Below are 21,571 nucleotides of genomic sequence, written 5' to 3'. Positions count from 1 at the left end.
TTTTTTTCCTTACAACTACTAGTTATTTGATGTGTTTGAACACATAATATGTGGAAGCCTGCTTCCTTTAATATCTCAATAGCTGATAGAATGCGATGTAGATGGGGTGTGGCAAAAAGACTTTGAAGGTGTCTTCAAAGTTTTATGCTATGGATTTGGATGCACAACTAGCAAGGATATAGGTTCAATTATTGCTCTCCTTGATCAATTCGTCTGATGTTTAATTGCAACTATATATCTAACCTCTCCAAAAAAATAAAATAAAAATCTACACCCTTTTTTGATGGATGTGGTATGAACCACTGATGAGATTCCATTAAGTTTGTCCATAGCAAGTAAAAATTTCGTACTTCAAGATAGAAAACATTGCCATTGTGGCTAACGTTTTAGTTAGAAAGTTGAGTTGCTGTGAAGATTGAGACATTAAGCAGCACTAGTCAATGGTCTTTTTGGCTCATAGGGACTTCATGGTTGGAATGATATTGCATGTTCTAGCAAATCTCATTGACAACGCTAAGCAAAATAAAGCAACCCATTTGTACAATATGTGCACTTCAAGCAACAACCTACCCATGGTGTCACATATAGTCCTAGATGGGTGCAATAAACGCCCAGGCCTTGCTTTGCGATTCAATATGATCTTTTTGTACCCTATAGAGTCTATCTTCAATGGAATGAATTTTGTCCTCCTCGATTTCCTCTTCGACTATAGTAATGAGTGGATTTTTGTAACCATTTCATTGATTTCCTTATGCACTTTTGAGTATTTTATCAAATCTACGTAACACGTTATTCATTCCGTTGGCCTGTGTTAGTGTATCTATCTATCTGTGCATGTTCTCCAATTCTTTAACAATAACAGTTCTCGATCCACCTCTTTAGATTTTTTTTCTTCATATTTAGCTTTAGTCTTCTGTCACGATTTCTCAGATATCATAGCCTCCTCCGTTAGCTTCAAATCCTTCTCTTTCAACCTTTTTCCTTCATATATAGTTTTCTTCAACAATTCCTTAACTTTGTCGGTCTTCTCTCTTATCTTGAAATTCTCCTCTTCCAAACTTTTTGACCTTTTTTCAGTCTGTTTTATGAGATTTTGTTCTATCCTAAGCTAAGGCAACGTTGAATCGGGAGACGGAAACTGGAGTAGGCAACATTTAAGAGTCAGGACATGAGAGTGGAAACAAATGATTGAAAAACAAGGCAAAGAATGAAAGTGCGTGATGTCACATCCGACAATATTGAGTTTATCTAGCAAAATCAAATGAAGCCCAAACCGGCCCAAATTCACTAGCGAAATGTGTAAAACAGTTATTATTGTACTGAAAGGAAGCATGACATCATCCAACTTGTGTTTTTACATAAGCTCCGCAATTGAAAAACGTTACACACGAGGAGATTGTCTCAGGCTTAGGTGGTCGAGACACCAAGATTTGACTGTTGCTAATACCTCATAATAGGTTCTTGTGCCAAGTCTTTGCACTAGCATTCTTTTTCTATAGACTTATAGATAATTTCATAAAATTATATTAATCATTAGATTTCCTGAAATTTCTCCAAATCCTAATTCTTCAATCAACTCAGGTGACTAAAACTAATATGTGGTGACGATATTGTTTTCAAAATTAAATCTTTTGAACTGAAAGATCAAGAAAATTTGTGCTATATTTGTCAAGATTGTCCATGTTTCAAGATTGTTAGATTTTAAGACGTCATATTTAAATTGTTGCAGATTCTTGACCTTCTATCGAAAAGAGCAATCGAGTCTTAAAGTTCAAGTATGCCATCAATCTAGCGTTTCCTTAGCTGTGCTGCCTTAGTGATTTCTTTCAAGTAAACCTTACTAGCTCACACTCGCTGGATTTGCTACTTCAAGACAAACAATATTAGCAAGCTGTCTGAAAGTTTAATGAGAAGGTTGAGTTTATCACGGGAGGCTGAGATTAGTCCACTCTGTTAATATGGACTAAGGCTGGACGGACTAAGTCCCCGTCTAGTTTTGGGGACTCTCAGAACGAATCTCCAGCAATAGACAAAATCGAAGGGTTTTGCGATACCGTGGTCCACGTTACGGAAGGATCAAATAATGTTGCTTGCTTTGTTTTCCTTACCATCAAGAGCTCGGGACTATCCGAACAAAAGTCCGGTAGCAGCTGATGAATTGCGAAAAGAACTCCAGCAAGACATTAAAATTGAATTTCTGGACATATTGAAATCGAATAATTGAGGAAAAGAAACATAGGGCTTGTAAATATGAAAATATAAATTTATATCAAATTTATTTATGGCCCGTATCAAGATTACGCGTCCCATAAGATTTATGTGTTTGATAAGTACTAAGAAATTGTTAAGTTTTCGCTTCCTCGATAAAAAATAAATTATAAGTAATATATTAGATATATATAGTCAAGGTTGGTCCGGGTTGGACCGGTCCGAAACTCTCAGGATTGAGGACCAACTGGCATAGTGGTGGTCTAGGAATTCTAGGACCAAGGACCGACCCAATCTCCTTGGGATCCGAACCAAGATCGGTAGGGTTGGGTTGGTCTAGGATCAGTCCAAGGTTGATCCTAGACCGATGCTCACCCCTAACCCATGCGCCAATGCCATAGACGAGAGGTATCCACATTCCCCTTCCTAGCCACCAACGCTTCGGCATGCAAATCTAAGGTGTACAACCCATCCCAAAGTTGTCCTTCACCAATCATCCTCTTGGTATTGTGATCCTGGAACAACACCTTATGTGGAGTAAAAATGACATTACAATTCCACTATTTAGTATATTTGCTCATAGATATTAAATTATAAGATAATCCTAGAACCAATAAAGCCTCAATTTTTTTCGAAAGCACATTCAATTGCCCAACACCTTGGGTTGGCACTTGCACTCCGTTAGCTACTGTGATTGGTGGATACAAAGAGCTAGAAGCAGTATTATATAGAATATGTGGGGAACTACACATATGGTCTATGGCACCATAATCAACAATAAATCGATTTCTAGACTCAACATAAAGTTCACTAATATTACCAGAAGTCTTGGCCAAATTTACGGATTCAATGCTAGAGGGACTCGAACCATGTGTCTGAAGTAGCTACTGAACCTGCAGTGCTAGAGACTCTAGCTTGGATTGGAAGTCTATGGTTTCCCTTGAATTGCTATCTTAGCATCCAGACCTTTTTCCTTTGGACGCAGCTGAGGATGTAAAATCCAACATCGTTCCTTGGAATGCCCATCTCAATCACAATAATCGCAATGGAAACGAAGGGGCTTCTTTCATTTCCCTTTGACAAACCAAGTACCATCATCACTTTGCCTGGCATTGGAACTAACGACGTTTACGGAGTGTTCTAATGAGCCTGTTGATGGTGCCACAATCGAGTCAGAATGCATGACTCTCCTCCTTGTTTCTTCACTTTGTATTATGGAGCAAACGGTATTAAAGGATGGCAATTGCGGCCTCATAAGAATGTCACGTTTGGTGTCTTCAAACTCCGGCCTTAGGCTTGCCAAGAAATAGAAAATTCTATCTTGTCCTTATCCAGCCTTAGGCTTGCCAAGAGATAGAAAATTCTATCTTGTCCTTCTCTTTGCACATAGTCACGCACATTCCCAGGTTGCGTGTGATTGACAGAGTTCATCCCACTGTTTTTTTTTTTTTTTTTTTTATGTTCCCTAGATGATCTGTGAATGATTGATTTGCACCTTGCCTATAGGTAGCAAGACCTTGTTGAAGCTCAAAGATTCGAGATGTATTATTGGCTTGACCATACATCTCAGACAACGAATCCCACAATGTTTTGGCCGAATCTGAGTAAGCAAAACTCTCATAGATTTTAGGCTCCATTGAGTTGAAGATCCAAGTCATAATGCTGTGATCGCTTGCTTGCCATTCTTCAAAATTTGGATGACTTTCATCAGGGGCTTTAGTTTGCCCAAGAATATGTCTAAGCCTCAATCGGCCTCCAAGCGCAATGGTCACTTTGCTCGTGACCATGGGAGAAAATTCCTTCCATTCAGCAAAATAGATGTAAGACGTTGGCTGTTTCCCTCATGCACCACAGCCTTCGCTGATTCTAATTCGAGCTCGCACCTTTGTTGGGAAGTTTTCCAGATTTTAATTCTGAAATTGTCATGGTGCTCACCCAAAAAAAAACGACACAGAGGACAAGGCGAGTTCTTCAAATAATCAGGGTCATAACCTGCTCTGATACCATATAGAAAAACAAAAATTCACACAGACACAAAGATTACGAGATTCAACAATGTGCCTACATCCTCGGACAATGCTTTCGTTCTCTTTTCTGTTCTTTTTGTTGTATTGAGCATCTGCCATTTTTCAACCATATCTACAAAAAAAAAGTTGCCACAACTAACCAGAATAAAATCAGAAAAAGGAAAGATCCCAAAATTATAGGAATACAATATTAACAAATCTCCTTTCTTAAGATATGAGAGAAAATCACGCCAACAAAGTCATCTCTCAATCGTCCAACTTGCGATGGAAGTATCTTCCCTGTATAAATTAATCCACAACTTTCAGTACTCCATAGAACGAAATCATCATTTCCCATCTTTGATTTCATCGATCAAGCTCATCCAAAGTTAGAACTTAGAAGGATAATCTCGAGAGGCTGCAAACTATGGGTGATGACCGGGCTCTCGTCCACGGTGTACCCGGCCGAACCCCGTTGATTGCCCGCCCGGCGCCTCTCGCCGACTCCTACAATGACCGGATCCGCCCCCTGCTCGATGCGGTTGACAAGCTACGAAACCTGAATGTCATGAAGGAGGGCATACCGCTCCCCACCATCGCGTCGTCGGCGACCAGTCCTCCGGAAATCAAGCGTCCTCGAGTCCCTCGCCGATCAACCCGCCGCGGGGGCGGGCATTTGCACCCGCGTCCCTCTCATCATGCGGCTCCAAGACAACCCCCACGCCGACCGCCCGAGCTCTACCTCGAGTTCAACGGAAAAGTCGTCCACACGAAAGAGGACAACATCTCCGTGGCCATTAATGACGCCACCGACGAGATCGCGGGCCATGGGTGAAGAAGTTTATGCACAGAGAGGAAAACAAAATGAAGAATCTGTAGAGAGATCTTGAGATGAAGAACTTCCTCTTTATTCTATTTTCCTTGATATCGTACAAATGAGAGCTTAGCCTTTTATATACAAGGACTAACTCTGAAATTCTGTTTTATAGATATGAAATCAGTTGAAGAAGAAGTAACTAACTGAAGCAAACTTTGACTAACTTCCGAGACCGAACTATTCTAGATTAACTAGCCGAGACAAATCAAGACTAACAGCTTTATGCAGACTTTTCATTAACCAGTTTTCTTCTCATTCTTCTCGGCAGATGTACATCTTCTTCTTCTTCTTCTACATATGTTTTCTCTTTAACACTCGTGTATGTCTTGCTTCCTCGTTTCTTAGCTTCCTCTGTTCTTCCCGGTATCTCTTTTCCCTTGCTTTTGTTCTTCGCAAACTTTTCTTAACAGCCCCCTCAAATTGGAAATGGGTGAACACCCGATTCCTAATTTGATTCGTAGCTGGTAATGTGTAGTACGAGAGAGGGGTTTAGTAAATATATCAGCAATTTGACAAGATTCTTGGGAACGTATTTGACTTGTAATGACCCCGATGAGACTTTTTCTCGACAAAATGAAAGTCTATCTCAATATGTTTGGTGCGAGCATGAAGAACAGGATTAATAGTGAGAGAGATAGCGGATTTATTGTCACGTAAGAGCTGTGTTGGAGAAGTCAATGAGCATCCTATATCACGAAGAACAAAGCTAATCCGGGTAAGTTCTGCAGATGTGGAAGCAAGTGCACGATACTCGCTTCGTAGAGGATCGACTAATCGTGGATTGTTTCTTGGCAGCCCAAGATATGAGATTGGAGCCAAGGTATGTACAAAAACCTGTTGTTGATCTTCTTGTCTCAACACATCCTACCCAATCTGAATCTGAGAATCCATATAGGTGAAGAGAGCTTCGAGAGTGAATGAAGACTCCAAGATTCAGAGTTCCTTTTACATATCTCAAAACTCTCTTGAGTCTATGTAGGTCTCGCTATAGTTGGTTTTTGTAATTTCGACATAGTTGATTTGTAGCATATGCAACATCGGGTCTTGTTAAAGTCAGATACTGAAGGCCTCCTACTAGGCTTCGATATTCGAAAGGATTGAAGAGTAGATCAGAATCATTTATCAGAACAGTGGGCTTCAATGACACAGAGTGGTGATTGGTTTACACTCAAGCATATGAGCTCGAGTAAGAAGATCCTTGGCATATTTAGTCGGCATAGAAACAGGATGATCGAGTTGTTTTTAACTTCAATGCCAAGAAAGTAGTGTAATGGTCCAAGATCTTTCATATGGAAATCAAGACCGAGTGAATGAATAAGGTTGGAAAGAGACCGAGAGGAGCTTCCGCCGCATATATCATCCACATATAGAAGTAAAAGAATGGTGTCTAAATCAAGTATGATAGATGAATAAGGATGGGTCGCTTGAGCTGCAAAAGAACCCATATTCAAGCGAAAGTTGCTAAACTTGTCGAACCAGGCTCGAGGGGCTTGTCGAAGTCCATAGAGAGACTTCCCGAGAAGGCATACATGGTGAGGTTTCTTGGGATCTTGAAATCCAGGAGGCTGCTCCATGTAGACTACCTCATTCAGTGTACCATGTAAGAATGCATTTTTGACATCTAGTTGATGAATTGTCCAGTGTTTCATCATGGCTACTGATAGAACTATGCGAATTGTTGCATGCTTAATGACTGGACTAAAAGTTTCTGTAAAATCAATGCCTTCTTCTTGATGAAATCCCTTAGCAACTAGCCGAGCTTTGAGTCTATCAAGACTACCATCAGCTGCGAGCTTCGTTTTAAATACCCACTTGCAGCCGATTATATTCATTTGATTAGTTCGAGGGATTAATTCCCAAGTTCGATTCTGATGAAGTGCATCCATTTCTTCTGTCATTGCTTTGTACCAGCCTTTATGTGCTAATGCTGTTTTAATTGTTTTTGGCTCAGGAGGTACTTCATATGTAGCAAGACATGCATACCGAGGATTGACCTTAACAATACCAGACTTAGACCTAGTCTTCATAGGGTGAGTAAGTAATGTACCTTGAGAAGTCAGTCGATTATTTGAGGTGTTTTGTTCCGATTTGATTCATCGATATCTCGGTTATGGAACTAGGTACTTCAATTTGTTGAGGGCTATCTTGAGCAGTGATGGATACTCGTTCCACAGTAGTTTCAGCTGGTGATATAGAAACTGCTTGTTCTGTGTATTCAGGTGAGATCCCTCCATTTGTGTGATTCATTGTGGCTTCTTTTTCCCAATCTGTATACTGAGAAGTTGAAGGAGTGGTGTGATTTGTAGTCGAGGAAGCCAAGAACTGCTCTTCTTCTATCCACAGTTTATATAAGTGTGTATAGGATGGATAGATCATTGCTAATTTTTGAGAGAATGGGAAAAATTCTCATCAAATACTACATGTCGACTAATGTAAACATGACCAGTAGTAGGGAGAAGGCATCGATATCCCTTATAGTGATCACTGTATCCAAGAAAGACACAGGTTAGAGACCGTGGATCAAGCTTATTCTGTGCATATGGTCGAAGACACGGATAGCAAGCACAGCCAAAAGTTCTGAGATGATCATATCTTGGATTATGCTGATATAACTTGCTGAAGGGAGACTGCATCTGTAGTTTTTGAGTAGGGAGAATGTTAACAATATAATTTGCAGTTACAAATGCATCTACCCAAAATTTTAGTGGAATTTTCGCATGGTATAGCATAGCCAGACCAAGTTCGACTATATGCCGATGCTTCCTTTCAGGTATCCCATTCTGTTCAGGTGTATATGGACAAGATATATGCTGTTGAATGCCACAATTCTGTAAGTGAGTTCTGAATTTTTGGCTAATAAACTCTCCTCCACCATCACACTGAAAGGTCTGGATCTTACAGTTATGCTGATTTTCTACTAATTTTTGAAACATGAGGAAAATACTATAGAACTCTGACTTCAGCTTTAAAGGGTATATCCAACTGAACCGAGAGAAATTGTCAACAAAAATGACATAGTACTTGAAACTCTGGAAAGATTTAACTGGAGAAGGTCCCCAGATGTCATAGTGGATCTGTTGTAGAGGTTTTGTGGCTGTAAAATTCGACAATGGAAAAGGTAGAGCAAGTACTTTTAGCTATTTGGCAACTCCTACATACGAGTGTGATTCTTTGTTATATCAATCAAATTTTGAGCCTTCAATTGCTTCAAAATACTCTGATTTGTGTGAGCCAGACATTGATGCCGGATACTTTCTGCAACAATCCTCTGTCTTTGTGTGAAATAAGCTTCTGCAGCATGAGGGTCTACTCTGTATAACCCTCTAACCTTCCTTCCTAGCTTCATGGTTGTGTTGGTTGTGCTGTCCTTGAGATACACACCAGTTTTGTCAAAAATAAAGGAACAGGGGTAATCATCAGTGAATTTTGATACTGATAAAAGATTTTTCTTAATCTCAGGAACTATCAGCACATCATTTAGAGGCAAGGCAGCAATTGCAGCATTTAATATTGCATTACCAATATATTTGACAAGTAAACATAGACCATTGCCTATCATAACTGTTTCAGCATTGTCATTTTTAGAAAGACTGTGAAGTATACCAGCATTGGAAGTGATATGAGCTGTTGCTCCAGTGTCTGGATACCATTCTTGATCAGTTGTCTCTTCGATATGTAGTGCTGCTAGAGCTGTTGGTATATCCTTAGCTTGGTAGGAGTTATCAAACCGATACCAACAATGTAAAGCATCATGACCAGGCCTTTTACAGATTTGACACTCAAGTCGCTTTTGTTCTGCTTGTTTCTCTAATTGTATCTTTGAATTTGGTGTGGGATATGACCTGATATCAGAATACCTTTGTGCTGATACATTGTATGGTCTAAACCCTTGAGCAGAACCTAAGCCAGAGGAGGTACTGATTTGTTTGAACTGCTGATTTTCTTGTTCATAGTTCGAGTTACTATTCCTGTAACTCATATTTCTTCCAGATAACCAAAGTTTCTATACCTGGTATTATATGTTCTTCCTCTTCCATAACCTCTTCCTCCACGATTACTTATTCTTGATCCTCTAGGAATAACATTTGATTGTATATATTCTCTGTCGCCCTCTTCGTTTTGTATGGCTTCGCTTTCCTTTGTCCATAGTAAGCTAGGTTAGGTCCGAACCGATTTAAAGAATAAGTCTCGTAACCCGGCTTCGAATCTTTCTAAGTGTGAGATTACTTCATCATATTCTAGTTGGGGCTTCAAACAAGGTAGATTGTGGTTTTAAAACTTTCGTACTCAGGTCCCAAGCCTTCCAGAATTCCAAATAACTTTGTGATTTCATCCACTGGTTTCCCTATGGCATTCAATTGATCACATATTGACTTGTATTCCCTAAGATATGCTGATAATGTTTGTTCACGTTTCTGACAAGCCTGCAATTTTCCTCTTAGCTCAAACTCCTTAGCTACTGATTTTTGTGTGAACCGGTTTAACAGAACTTGCCAAACTTCATAAGTGTTTAACCCTATTATCAAGCTGAGTATATTTTCGATACTTGCACCACTAATCCAAGAGGATACCGGTTGATCGGTTTTTATCCAATCATTATAATCGGGATTAGAGATCTCGAAACTTGACCTCCTTCTTCAACCCGTATTGTCTTTGCGGGTGGTGAAATTTCCCCATTCACAAAACCGAATAGATCTTGGCTTCTCAAGAACCTATAGAATTGAGCTTGCCATAGGAGGAAATTGTCCTCAGCTAATTTGATGGTAACGAAATTCGAGATATTTACATGAATAGGAAATGGATATCTCAAACTTCTTGCTGCCATTCTATTCTTCCTGATCTTAGATCAACTCTAGTTGCAGACACAAACTCTACTGATTTGCAGTAAGATGCAAATGAGAATCTCGCTGATTTATATGTGGATGAAGAATACCGACTTACAGAACTTTGTTGGACAACTTCGGATATCTTCAGAGATCAAAGAAGCTTTGAATCTAACTTTGATCTGGTGCAGATCTTCTCTATTTATTCAGCATCAAGATGATTTCTTCAGGATGCCGTAGCTCTGATACCATGAAGAAGTTTATGCATAGAGAGGAAAACAAAATGAAGAATCTGTAGAGAGATCTTGAGATGAAGAACTTCCTCTTTATTCTATTTTCCTTGATATCGTACAAATGAGAGCTTAGCCTTTTATATACAAGGACTAACTCTGAAATTCTGTTTTACAGATATGAAATCAGTTGAAGAAGAAGTAACTAACTGAAGCAAACTTTGACTAACTTCCAGTACCGAACTATTCTAGATTAACTAGCCGAGACAAATCAAGACTAACAGCTTTATGCAGACTTTTCATTAACCAGTTTTCTTCTCATTCTTCTCGGCAGCATGTACATCTTCTTCTTCTTCTTCTACATATGTTTTCTCTTTAACACTCGTGTATGTCTTGCTTCCTCTGTTCTTCCTGGTATCTCTTTTCCCTTGCTTTTGTTCTTCTGCAAACTTTTCTTAACAATGGGAAGGGCATATCGAACGCCCCGCTGACTCTGGTCGTCAAGAAAGACGGCGTCCCGGACTTGACCATGGTCGACTTGCCCGGAATCACGAGGGTGCCCGTACACGGCCAGCCGGAGGACATCTACGAGCGGATCTCGGAGATGATAATGGGGTACATAAGGCCTGAGGAGAGCATCATCCTCAATGTCTTGTCCGCGACCGTTGACTTCTCCGCCTGCGAGTCCATAAGGATGTCGCAAGTAAGTATACTCTAGCCCACGCTTATCTCACATATCAATTAAAAACTCGAGTGATTTATACAACTCTAGCAAATGGGTCAATACGATAATTTGATTTTGGGGATTGCAGATGGTGGACAAGACCGGCAAGAGGACTCTGGCTGTCGTCACAAAGGGTGATAAAGTTCGGAGGGCCTCCTCGAGAAGGTGACGGCCGATGATGTCAATATAGGACTCGGTTATGTGTGCGTGAGGAACCGGATTGGTGACGAGTCCTACGGAGAAGCGAGGCTGGAAGAGGCGAAGCTGTTCGAGACACACCCTCTGATGTGCAAGATTGACAAGTCCATCGTTGGTGTGCCTGTCTTGGCACAAAAGCTGACGCAGATTCAAGCCACCATTATGGCCAAGTGTTTGCCGGAGATCATCAAGAAGATCAATGACAAGTTGAAAGCGAATGTGGCTGAGCTTAAGAAATTGCCCAAGAATCTGTCCTCGGTTGCGGAGGCCATGACGGCCTTCATGCAGATCCTGGGATCGGCGAAGGAGTCGCTGAGGAAAATCTTGCTGAGAGGCGAGTTCGATGAGTACCCAGAAGAGAAGAACATGCACTGCACGGCCAGGCTAATGGAGATGCTGAACCGATACTCCGATGAGCTCCAAAACTGCGCCGAGAATGACCTGAGGACCAACTTCCTTTTGGAGGAATTGGAGGTCCTGGAAGAGGCCAAAGGGATCGGGCTCCCGAACTTCCTCCCTCGCACCGCCTTTCTCACCCTTTTGCAGCGGAAGGTGAGGGCGATATCGAGCAAGCCGCCGAGTTTTGTGGCTCGTGTTTGGGAATATATTGAGGGAGTGGTGATTCGGGTGTTGATGCGACACTCCGAGAATTATCCTCAGCTTCAGTCGTCGACGAGAAGAGCAGCGTCCGGTCTGATCAACAAGATGAAGGAGAAGGCGATGGATAGGATGATGGAAATTGTTGAAATGGAGAAGCTCGCTGACTACACATGCAACCCTGAGTACATGTTGGAGTGGAACAGCTTGATGTCCCAGCAGAACATATTCATGGAGGCAATCAACAACGTGTCAAAGCCTAGCTACATTGTCCTCAACGGGATCGGGGAGGTCGACGTGGAAAACCTGAGGCATCGCAAGCAGCATATTCAGGAGGCGTTCGATCTGAAGATGAGGATTACCACGCACTGGAAGATTGTGCTGCGGAGGTTCGTCGACTCGATGGCGCTGCATCTGCTGTTCAGCGTGCAGAACCTGGTGAGTAACGACATGGAGAAGGAGATCGTGGGCGAGCTGATCGGGCCAAATGGCAGCGGCGGCATCGAGAGGATGCTAGAGGAAGCGTCGTCGGTGGCGGCGAAGCGCGATAAGCTGAACAGGAGCATCAAGCTGTTGAGGGATTCTGCGGCGGAGGTGGCCAAGATTATGGACATAATTTCTACTGATTTTGACTACACTGATTGATCAGTGTTGTTGTTCTAGTGGGCTTTCCGTTTTCTTTCTCTGAGTGTGCTCTTGTTTCGACTGGCCTTTAACTAGCTTCCTAGGATAAGGTGTTTTTCCTAGGAAGTGTGTAAGTGTGTTACTTTTGTTGTTCTAGTAATCAGCTCTTCAACGTCAGTTTTAAAGGTTGTTTCGTGCGTGCAAATGGGTGTTGATGGGCTTGTTATGGTTCTATTAACCTTGCGTGCACAAGTTACATAACAAGAAAGGCTTAATAAGAAGAAACCTAAGTCATGCGCGATTCCAACGCCCAATCATTTTACGTGGCATTGTCGATCAACATTGTTGAGATGGAGGCCTGGAGAATTGGATGCCTACTTTTTGAGAAAATGATACAAATAGTCTATAAATTGGAGCCCAATATGTAATGTGATTCATAAACTTTTAATTTATTTAATATGATCCATGTACAATAAGCTTCACAGACATTTGATATATGTTCAATTTAGTTCTTGAATAATACAAAAATATTTGATGTTGTCCTAGACTTAATTTAATGGAAAAATAATATTAAATATTTTCATATAATTCACGAACTAAATTGCACATATATAAAAGTTTAGTGATAATATTTAACAAATTAAAAATTCAAGGACTAAATTATGTATTCAATTGAAGTTCATGAATCATTTATGTTATTATCACCTTACTTCTCGATTGAATTGTTGATGTAAGTATGTAGTTCTGTCCATATCAGTTTCGGGGGCAATGTCAAAATTGGTTTTTGTGATCTTGGGGGCCGTTCGATTGGAATGATGGAACAGTTTCTATTTTGTTTTTGTAAGCAAAAGTAAACAGTTTTTCACGTGAAAGTACCGCTTATTTTAAAAAAAAAAAAAAACAGCCAACGTAATCTATTATTGCGAAAGCCGAATATTTTTACTTATTTTAATGAAAAGTGATTCCATATATCTATAATTCTAGATCAACCAATGAAAAGTTTTGACGTGGAAGGACCGCTAATTACTTCTCTATAGGAACGTGCATTTTTGTTCTTCTTCGTAAGGAAATTGATTGAGATTCCTTAAAGGTGTCCTCAAAATCAATAGAAAGAAAAAGTTGCATCGAATTTTTTTCTTTAAATTTAAAGTTCGTTAAATGAATTAATATTGCTTTTAATATGCGTTGCACTAGATAGTTGCTTTAACTTCTCCCTTTTATTATGTCCATTAAATATGTAAATAATGATAAATGTATTACATAGTAACAAAATGCAAAAACGTAAGCAACAGTTAGAAATGATAGACATTATTTAATAAAAAGGTTGATAAAATAAACATTTATTACCAGGGTAACCAAACCTTGCTTCTAATCAAGAACTATATAGATAAACTAAAAGCAAATTAACTGATTTTAATTTTAATGAATATAAGAATTAACATATGCAAACGGCACCTTAATCAATGTTCAATTTGGGCTAAAACTTTATTGTCAAACCGGTCCTGATCTTATTTTAATTAGAAACAATTTGATCCTTTTAACGCACATGAAAATATCATGACAAATATTATAAAAATGAATGAGCCCATGTACAAATATCGGTTCTTTAGTAGTTATTTTCCAATGCGAGAATTTATTTTAACATGGCTAACTTGATAAAAATAATGAATTTTTAATACTCAACGTCAAAAGACACTAGACGCAGGAAGGAAACTGCTAGTCACTCTCATATGTTCAATTTACTATATTGTGGATGTCTTCATCAATGTGGGGATGGTGCTAACTTTTGGTCACATCGAAAAATTTTACATGTCAAAATCACTTATCTTAATTGAGGAGTTACCAAATAAAATGGAAAAGTTATTATATAAGAAATGTGGAGAAATACAATTCTGTTATGGAAATTTACTAATTGTAGTGACGAAATTGCTCAAGGCCAGAGGTTAGGAGATTTCCAATTCGGAAATTGAAAGTTGTTTGTTCAAAATCTCATCAGTTGTGTGAATACTACTCGAGCCTGCACTACATATTAGTCCAAAAATCTGGACTTGATCGTTTCATAAACTTTCAAATAGTTGGCCCTCATTGCACAAGTGGGGATGATCATTAGTACCGTAATTTACCATTTAGCAAAAAAGTTGGGTCGAAAGCGAAATACCGAGACAAAACATGAAACATTATAACGACCATGTTGACTATATTTGAAAGTCCAAGTGCATTTGGAAAGAGGTTGTATCTTGCTCCATCCATTGTCAGATAGCAATCCCTTGATTGGTGAGTTATAGATATAAACATATCTATTTTTTTTTTTATATAAATAAAGCATAAATAAGACTGATGCCTATATCTGCATATGTTTATAATCCACCAATCTAGAGACTGAAATACCATGATAAATAAGACTAATGCCTATATCTATATATGTTTATAACTGCTTTTGGCGGTTTTCGGCGGTTTTATTTCCTTGAATGGTTCCGGTCAATTGCCTCCATGTCCATCTACGCAAATTTCGTGCCCACGCTCTTATAAACTCATGCTTTTGTCTCTAAACGATTGCTTCTTCTAGATGGTGTGTTAAATGCTTCTTACTTTTGCCTCAACATTATCTGTTTCACGATCCTGCTCATAAATAATAATTGTTCCCACCAAAATGCATGTCCATTTCTCCTCTATCTCAACTCTTTGCATATTTCTTAACTATGTTTTATCTCTCTTTAAGTAAACACTTGCCAGTTAATCCATTGCCTCAATTGCTTTGTTTTAAATTAATAACCGCTCCTCATCGCGTATCGACAATCCAATATGTTCTAGCAATGTATGTCAATGTATGTCGATAACGTCAATTTCTATGGTCGCTATCAAGAAGTCACATGCATGTTAATGCTCTCGTGTCATTCATGTAATTGTCTCTATTTCATGTGTCAAGAATGTGCTTGTCGACGACTTAATTATTTTTGGTGTAATACATTTAAAATAAAAATGTTTTATCTATTTTTTTTTCTCAAGAGCCGATTAGAAAAGGTAAAGAAAAGAAGAAAAAGCGTACGTTTGGCAATGTTTCCGTTCTGGGGAATAATTTTTTTCATGAACACTTTTTTCTATTTTTGTTCTCGATAATAGTTTTTGAACATTTGAACGCATATGATAATTGTACAAAATTTATGTTCTTGGGAGAGAAATGCGTTTGGTATGACTCTATATATTTTAAGACTTAAAATTTCTTTTAATTTTTAAAAAGTTTTATTATATTTTTCTTTTTCTTCTCCTTTCTCTAGCCGGTTGTTGGCTGGTGACGGGCTAGACAAGAGCCGGCGAGGTCGTCAACCTCGGAAGAGCTTCTCTATGATTGGGCAAGGCTCGACCTCGCCGATGGCCGGGCAAGGCTCAAGGGGGCCTCATTAGTGGCCGGTAAGCTCGCGGTGGCCAAGCGAGGCTTGGCCTTTCTAGTTTTGGTGAGGTCGAGCCTCGCCCAAACATAGCGAGGCTTGGGGGACCTTGCTGATGGCCGGCGAGCTTAGGACAACCTCACCGGGGTCGATGAGGTCGCCGAGCCTTGTTTGATTGCTCGTTGGTCGCCGTCGGCTACCGGCTAGGAGAAGAAGGGAGGAAGAGAAAGAAAGAAAAAAAGGTAAAATGAAGAAAGAAAAGGAAAAAAAAAGCTTAATTTTTTATTCTTGTTTTTAAAATTGTTTACGAGAACAAGAAGCAACTTTTTTTCTTTTTTTTTTGTTCCAAATCTGTTCTATCTGTTCCTAGGAACAAATTTGTTCTCGTGAACAAAAAAACTTATCAAACACATTTTTGTTCTATTTCTACTTCCGAGAATAAGGTTGTGCATGGCAACACTTCTTAGCTAGGAAGAGTTTTTTTTTTTTTTTTTTTTTTAAGAAATAGTTCTTTTATATTTCTATTTCAGGGAACAATTTTTGAGTAAAAGAACCCGTTTGATAGCTACACAAAATTTCTACTTTGGAATATAAAAAAATAGAAATGCATTTGATAATGCAACAATTTCTTTTTGTATTTATTCATTTTTATTCTTGCTCACGGATCGTTGCCCCCCCCGGCCACCGCAACACGATTGCCCGCCCGCCGACCGTCACCGCAAGCGACCGCCACCGCACAGCCCATCGGCCGCCCTCCTATAGCCGACGGCCGGCGGTTATCGCGGCCGATGGGCTGTGCGGTGGCGGTTGGCGGTGATAGTCGGCAGCCGGGCAAATGTGCAGCGACGGCGCGGACGGCGACCGGCGCGGTAGCAAGGGGCCGCGGTGGTGGCTCCGGGCGTTGAAGGTGGCCGCGGCAAGAAAGAGAAATAAAAGAAAAAAAAAGAAAATTAGCTTATTTCTAAAATTGTCCTCGGGAATAAGAATCAACTTTTTTTTGCTTCTCGTTTCTGCTCCAAATCTATTCCCGCTAACTTTCTATTCTTGGGAATAGAAAACAATTTGGTTTGGGTTTCTGTTTTTTTTTGTTCCGAGGAACAAAAGAACAGAAATTCTAAGGAACATAAATGTTGTCATGCGGTGCCTAAATGAACACAAACACCTGTTCCCAAGAGTGTTACCAAATGCAGCCAAAGTGTCCGGAGAATGGCGCTTTAATGAAAGCCAAAGTAAAAATTTAAAACTCTCTTTGCTTTTTAAAGTCCCATTGTACGATTTCCGTGGCGGCCAAGGGAAAATGTATGGTCGCACCAGTGCAGTCTCCAAGGAGAGGCGACAACCCATCAAAATGTTTGAATAATTGATTTATGCTCTATTTGTTTTAATTTATTTCATAAAAAATAAATGAATATTTTTTTAATAAAAATTTATAATTAGTTAATGAAATATATTTTTATTATCAATAATAATTTATATCGAAATATTTTCTTGGACAATTAAAACATTTTTCATTTAGGGTATTTATGATTATATATACAAGCTCATTTTTTGAAAAATAATTTTCAAATCTTTTATTTTCCACGAATGTAATTTTTTTCTTAGAAATGTAACTAATTTTACTTGACAAAAATCAATCTAATAACAAAAGATTGAGGAAATTGGACAATCTTCACAATAATGATTTTGTTGATGATGAGGATGAGCGACCGATGAGAAACTAATGCTAATATCGTATTACATTAGATAATTTGAATCGCAAAAACAGGACGAAAAAATACATCCTAATGAACCGTGGTCATTTCGTTTTTTGTTCTTTGTCCATGCATGCACAAATTTTTGTAGTTAAATCTAGCATGAGAATTTTAGGACCTTCATATGGATAAGTCGAGTCGGGTTAAAAATAATCCCACCTAAATCGATCCATTTATTTGTCATTGACCCATATTTTGCAATTTACGTTGAGCTGCCCTTAAGCCTATGTTTGGAAGACTTTGGAACAGGTGGGGGAGAAAATTAGAATTAGAATAGAAAGAAAGGCGGTGTGGAAATGGGCGGACGATAATTACACCTTTTTTCCAGCCTATGAAGCGTTCCCACACAACTCCATCATTGAAGGGTAAAAAATGTCTTGGTCAATGTTTTTCCTTTCAATTATTTTGTTAATCTTTTCAAACAACTCAATTATCAATTCTTTACCTTTTGTCCACCCTCAATTGATATTCTATCTATATATAGATACTTTCAAACCATTTCAAGAAAATTCATCTCCACACATTCTTTCTTGATTTCATGTTTTTTCACGAAGAGTTTCTGCACCCTCCATTATTTGAGGTTTCGTTTTCATTAGTTTCTGTATTATTTTTAATATTTTAAAATCAAAATTTAGAATTTTCTCTTATGAAAAGGTATTCTAATTTTTTTAAAAATGCTTTGCATATAGCCTGGTGGCCACCCCTATTGCTGATGCCAGAATTGAACACCACCCTACCACCACCATCAACTCCTTGCCACCATCCGCTGCCACGATCTTTGCTGCCACTAGACTCAGTCGTCACCGCCACTAGAGCCTATACTCGGCCACCATAAATACTACTAATTACCACGCCCCAATTCAAATCACCTCCATTAAGAAGCAAGAAGCACAATCTTGAGCTAAAACAAAAAGGAGGCTCTTGATGCAAACAATGAAGAGGGAATGGCCATGCCTCAAAACACAAGTTCTAGCCGAGGACTCCAGACCCAAGACCCACTGTTTCAGTTTCTAAAGGTTTAAGTTCTCTAGGGTCGACGTAGATGGCTGGTAGATCAGCGGTGAGCCGTTCAACCCGGGATCCATTCATAGTTCTGTAGAAGCGTGGAGCATTCCGAGGTTTTTTTTGGCAAAACTGTACTTAAAAGTTCCTACCTTTGAAGTCTAAGTTTACACAATGGTGTGACTTTGGTACAACAGAATTTTGTCCACTGGCGCATCGGGTTCCCACTTTTGTCCCCTCCGCAGCATCAAATCCCTCCACGAAATTATCTCTGAATCGTCCAACTTGCGATAGAAGTCTCTTCTCTACGTCATAAATCCATAACTTCACTACTCCATAGCACGAAATCATCACTTCACGTCTTCTATTTCTCCGACCAAACTCATCCAAAGCTAGAAGGAAATTCTGAGAGGCTGCAAATAATGGGCGACGACCAGGCTCCTGTCCGCAGTGAACCTGAACCCAAACCCCCGTTGGTTGCCCGTAGGCCTCCACTCGCGGCCTCCTACAATGACCGGATGCGCCCTCTGCTCAATGTAATCGAGAGGTTGCGAAACCTCATGGTCATGGAGGAGGGCCTCCATCTCCCCACCATTGTCGTCGTTGGTGACCAGTCCTCCGGCAAGTCGAGTGTCCTCGAGTCCCTCGCCGGCGTCAACCTGCCACGGGGGCAGGGCATTTGTACGCGTGTCCCTCTCATCATGCAACTCCAAGAAAACCCTCAAGCTGATCGCCCCCAGCTCTACCTCGAGTTCAATGGCAAAGTTGTCCCCACCGACGAGGACAACATCGCCAAGGCCATTAATGATGCCACTGACGAGATCGCGGGTCATGGGAAGGGTGTCTCGAACACGCCGCTGACTCTGGTCATCGAGAAACCCGGCATCCCAGACTTGACCATGATCGACTTGCCTGGAATCACGAGAGTCCCCGTTCACGGCCAGCCTGAGAACATCTACGAGCAGATCTCAGAGATAATCATGGAGTACATAAGGCCTGAGGAGAGCATCATCCTCAATGTCTTGTCCGCGACCGTTGACTTCTCCACTTGCGAGTCCATAAGGATGTCGCAAGTAAGTATACTGAGACACGCTTTGCTCCCATACCAATTGAATACTCGAATAATTAATTTCACTCAAGAAAATGAGTCTATACGATTATTCGTTTTTGCGTTGCAGATGGTGGACAAGACAGGCAGGAGGACTCTGGCGGTCGTCACAAAGGCTGATAAAGCTCCGGAGGGCTTGCTGGAGAAGGTGACGGCGGATGATGTCAATATAGGGCTTGGATATGTGTGTGAGAAACAGGATTGGTGCCGAGACCTACGAAGAAGCAAGGCTGGAAGAGGCGAAGCTGTTCGACACGCACCCTCTGTTGTGCAAGATCGAAAAGTCCATCGTCGGTGTGCCTGTCTTGGCACAAAAGCTGACGCAGATTCAAGCCACCATGATGGCCAAGTATCTGCCCGAGATCGTCACGAAGATCAATGACAAGCTGGACACGAACATCGCCGAGCTTGAGAGGATGCCCAAAATCTGTCCTCGGTTGAGGATGCCATGATGGCCTTCATGGAGATCATGGGGTCGGCGAAGGAGTCGCTGAGGAAATTCTTGCTGAGAGGCGAAATAGACGAGTTCCTGGACGAGAAGGACATGCCCTGTGTGAAGATGATGCATTCATACAGAAGATTCAACAATGACGAGAAGGACATGCCCTGCACTGCCAGGCTGGTGCAGATGCTGAACCAATACTACGACGAGCTCCGAAACTGGACCGAGTACAACCAGACGACTAACTTCTTATTGGAGGAAACGGAGGTCTTGGAAAAGGCCAAAGGGATTGGCCTCCCGGATGTCCTCCCTCAAACCGCCTTTCTCACCCTTTTGCAGTGGAAGGTGAAGGAGATATCGAGCCAGCTGCCGAGTCTTGTGGTTCGTGTTTGGGACTGCATTGAGGGAGTTGTGATTCAGGCGTTGATGCGACACTCGGAGAATTATCCGCAGCTGCAGTCGTCGATGAGAAGAGCGGCGTCCAGTCTAATCAAGAAGATGAAGGGGAAGACGATGAATAGGATGATGAAGATTATAGAAATGGAGAAGCTCACTGACTACACTTGCAACCCTGAGTACCTGTTGGAGCGGAACAAGTTGATGAACCAGCAGGACCATTTCTTTAACCGCTATAGAAACTATAGCAGCGTTCAACTCGAGGGGCTTGGGGCTGTCGACACGACCCATCTCTGGTATCACGACAGCTGATTCGGCTGGCGTTCCATCTGAAGATGAGGATGACCCCATACTGGAAGATTGTGATGAGGAGGTTTGTCGACATGGTGGCACTGCATCTGCGGTTCAGCGTGCAGAACCTGGTGAACAAGGAGATGGAGAAGGAGATTAGGTGCGAGCTGAGCGGGCCTGGCATCATCAAGAGGATGATGGAGGAAAAGCCGGAGATGGTGGAGAAGCGCAAGAAGCTGAACAAAACGTCAAGCTGTTGAGGGAGTCTGCGGAGGTGGTGGCCCAGTTCATGAACCGGATCGCTACCGATGGCGATTACGATCGCTAATTAGCATCGTTGCTCTGTTTTTCTTTCCTTCTTTTTGGCTTGCGAGGGATTATTTGAGGAAAAGATATCTATCGGCTTGTTCTTGTTAGGTTAGGTGGTTCTGTGTGGGATTCTACTGAAGTCTTCAATTAGCTTCCTATGAATAGTTCTTGATGATGTACTACTTCAGATGGCCATGTTTGTTGATCTAGTAGTCAGCTTTAGAATGTTGGTTTTACTGGTGGTTTGTCTTTCTGCAAATGGGTTTTGATGGGCCAGGATCAAGCAGAAATAAATCTGAGTTTTAGGGGCAACGTCAAAATTGGCTTTTGAAATCCTAGTGGCCGTATGGTTAAGTTTATATATAAACAGTTCCTATTTGTTTTTGAAAGCAAAAGTAAACAGTTATTCACATTAAAACAGTATTGTGATGGTTATGGATAGAATCGATTACCTCAAAAGAAACAAAAGCCAACATAATCTACTATCTTGAAAGCACAAAATTTTTGACTTTTTAAATCGGAAAAGCGATGCTATCTCTATATTAATTATGGAGACCAAAAATATAATTTTAGATTAACTGAAGGCAAATTTTGACGCC

General features: G+C 40.6%; 1 long non-coding RNA gene and 2 pseudogenes across 2 annotated transcripts; all 3 read left to right on the top strand.

Moving 5' to 3' along the window:
* Positions 1 to 4,641: 4,641 nt before the first annotated feature.
* Positions 4,642 to 12,308, top strand: LOC120292526 (annotated as a pseudogene).
* On the top strand, positions 6,610 to 9,001 carry LOC108960921. Of its 2 annotated transcripts, XR_005550449.1 has the most exons (6): positions 6,610 to 6,691; positions 7,043 to 7,121; positions 7,212 to 7,310; positions 7,862 to 7,925; positions 8,551 to 8,625; positions 8,771 to 9,001. It is a non-coding gene; the product is annotated as an uncharacterized LOC108960921 (long non-coding RNA). The 2 variants fall into 2 exon arrangements; XR_005550448.1 differs by lacking the exon at positions 7,862 to 7,925.
* A 6,422-nt stretch (positions 12,309 to 18,730) lies between the features above and the next one.
* LOC120292418 lies at positions 18,731 to 21,136 on the top strand (annotated as a pseudogene).
* Positions 21,137 to 21,571: the final 435 nt, after the last annotated feature.

This window comes from Eucalyptus grandis, chromosome 4 (assembly GCF_016545825.1).
Source record: "Eucalyptus grandis isolate ANBG69807.140 chromosome 4, ASM1654582v1, whole genome shotgun sequence".
Classification (NCBI taxonomy): Eukaryota; Viridiplantae; Streptophyta; class Magnoliopsida; order Myrtales; family Myrtaceae; genus Eucalyptus; species Eucalyptus grandis.
Note: the sequence above shows the minus strand (reverse complement) of the source record. Positions and strands in the feature narration are given on the sequence as shown.